Source organism: Orycteropus afer, unplaced genomic scaffold (assembly GCF_000298275.1).
Source record: "Orycteropus afer afer isolate SDZICR_OR568_19922 unplaced genomic scaffold, OryAfe1.0 scaffold00816, whole genome shotgun sequence".
Lineage (NCBI taxonomy): Eukaryota > Metazoa > Chordata > Mammalia > Tubulidentata > Orycteropodidae > Orycteropus > Orycteropus afer.
This window is the reverse complement of record NW_006922403.1, coordinates 693,280-696,123: the sequence shown is the minus strand read 5'-3', so window position 1 is coordinate 696,123 and position 2,844 is coordinate 693,280. Positions and strand designations below refer to the sequence as shown.

At 44.2% G+C, this 2,844-nt stretch overlaps 1 pseudogene; it reads left to right on the top strand.

Annotated features, from left to right (window-relative positions):
- Window positions 1–198: 198 nt before the first annotated feature.
- Window positions 199–2,213, top strand: LOC103211896 (annotated as a pseudogene).
- The last annotated feature ends 631 nt before the right edge of the window (window positions 2,214–2,844 follow it).

Here is a 2,844-nt window from a genome sequence, read left to right as displayed (position 1 = left end):
TATGTGCCCTCGAGTCAGCCCTGACTCATAGCGACCCCTCCTTGGGTTTCCGAGGCAGTATCACTATGGAAGTAGGATTGCCCAACCTTCTTTCTGAGGAGTGGCTGATGGGTTTGAAACGCCAGCCATCTGGTATATATATATATCAACCTTCTCCTGGGAAAAGGTGTGTGATTTTTCTCCAGATTAAGATGGGCTAAGTCTGCTGTGTTGACTCAATCTTACATCAGTAAGTTGCTTTCTCCAGGCAAATATCCTCACAACTGAACCAATAAGCAACATCATGGTAAATAGTATTTTGTTTTCTTTTAGCCTTCAGAGTTTATGCTTCTATAAAAAGTTAGAGTAGCTGAATTTCCTCTCCCCTATGCTGTCTTTCCTCCTACTTATGTGCTCCTCATCTCCCATTAAGCAAAGCCCATCCTTCTCTGGTTGAGCTACCCCTATTCTGGCACCATAAATTGAGAAGAACTTTGACAAACAGAAACATGTCTATGATAGTTGAGGTGTGTATCAACTTGGCTGACCACAACTTTGAGTGGTTTAAGCAGTTGTGATGTGGTTATTTTCATGATGAGATCTGATGTATATGCTTTGAGCATCCAATCCATTGAAAGAGAATTTCTCTAGGCATGTGGCCTGCTTCCAATATATGTGGACATCCTGGGGAAATTAGAGAACTTTCTGTGGATCTGGATCCTGTTGTGCTGCCTGCAACTGTCTGTGAGTGCACAATCCAGCATTCTTCCTGGTGATCTTGGATGTGACATCTGCTGAAGTCAACAGCTGGTGTACTACCTGCCAACCTTGAGCTCGTTAGTCAGGAAAAGTTGCCAGCTTTCCTTGCCATTCTAGCCATTCGAATCTCAGTTCTGTACATCTGTCTATACTACTGTAAATGTGTGAGTCAGGAAAAGCCTCCAGCTTGACGTTTGATCCAGGAACTTGGGACTTGCCAGCATCCATAACTTTGTGAACCATTTTCCTAAGATAAATTTCTTTCTCTGTCTCTTTCCATATAAGCTTTACTGGTTTGCTTCTCTAGAGAACCCAGCCTAGCATATTTGCTACCAGGATTGTGGTGCGTCCTTATCTGAGACCCCAGCAGAGATGGCAGCAGTTGAGTTGAGACTGGCATGAGACAGTGACAGTCTTACCAGCCCAAAGAGTGACAAAGTTGAGTGTCTTTTGCACAGGAAGATTTTGGGCACTGTGGGTTGTCCTTGAGCATTAATTGGTAGAAGCAGAGAGACCAAGAAAACTAGAAGCAGAGCTGCCTCAATCTCAAAGGGTAGGACCATGGCCTTTGGAGGTGGAACTACTACAGCCTCCTAGGTTTCAAAGAGTCAGACCTTCACCAACTTGGTTCTGGAATATAGGGCTGCTCGTTCATGTGGGCCAGTGGGATGGGGCCATAGCTGTTGCCCAGGAGTGAGGGGGTGGCCTTTTCTTCATGTGTGTGGTTGGAACCATGGAGGGTGACAAATAGAAGAAAAAGAAAGTGCCTGCTGTACTAGAAACTCTTAAGAAAATGTGAAGGATTTTGCAAAACTAAAGATCAAGTGCCTGAGAAAGAAGTTTGCCCAAAAGATGCTTCATAAGGCAAGGAGGACGCTTATCTATGAAAAAGCTAAGCACCATCGCAAGTAGTATAGGCAGATGTACAGAACTGAGATTCGAATGGCTAGAATGGCAAGGAAAGCGGGCAACTTCTATGTACCTGGCGAACCCAAACTGGCATTTGTTATCAGGATCAGAGGTATCAATGGTGTGACCCCAAAGGTTCGAAAGGTGTTGCGACTTCTTTGCTTCACCAGATCTTCAATGGCACCTTTGTTAAGCTCAACAAGGCTTCAATTAACATGCTGAGTTGTGGAACCATATATTACATGGTGGTATCCAAATCTGAAGTCAGTGAACAAACTGATCTACAAGTGTGGTTATGGTAAAATCAATAAGAAGCGAATTGCCCTGACAGATAACACTTTGATTGCGTGCTCTCTTGGTACATATGGCATCACCTGCAAGGAGGATCTGATTCATGAGATATATACTGTTGAAAACTCTTCAAAGAAGCAAACAACTTCCTGTGGCCCTTCAAATTATCTTTTCCACGAGGTGGAATGAAGAAAAAGACCACCCATTTTGTAGAAGGTGGAGATACTGGCAACAGGGAAGACCAGATCAGCAGGATTATTAGAAGGATGAACTAAAGTGTCTACCATGACTATTTTTGTAATCTGGTCAGTTAATAAAACACAAACTGCTTTCAAATTGAAAAAAAAAAAAAAAAGTGAGGGGGCAGGGCTGCCATGCCCAAGAGGTAGAGGAACAGGACCCACCAGGCTAAGGGGGTGAGGTCACCACTCAGATGAACTGGGGGACTGAAGCCACCCAATGAAGGAGATCTATACAGGTGCCACCCAATCAAGATCTGTACAGGTGCCAAGTTGACAAGAGGTGGAATTGTGATATTTAAGGTTATGTGTCAACTTGGCTGGGCCTCATTTTGAGTGGCTGGGGATCTGGATGTAGTTATTCTCCCTGGTGAGATTGGTAATTGACTCCATGGTGGAATCTACTGGAGCAGCTGAGTAGCTGCCTTAGGGATGTGGTCTGCTTCCAGTATATAATAAGCAACTTGAGGAAGGTCTGTGGCTTTTGGCACGCTTGAATCCTGCATGTAGCAGAGTCGTTGTTCAGTAGTCTTCAATGTTTCTGCTGATCTTGGGACTCTTAATGAACTTGAATCAATGGTCTGCCATTGGTTTGGTAATATTGCGACTGTGCCTTTTTACTTGTCGACCTTGGGCTAGTCAACCTAAGCAGCAAGCAGCTGCCTGA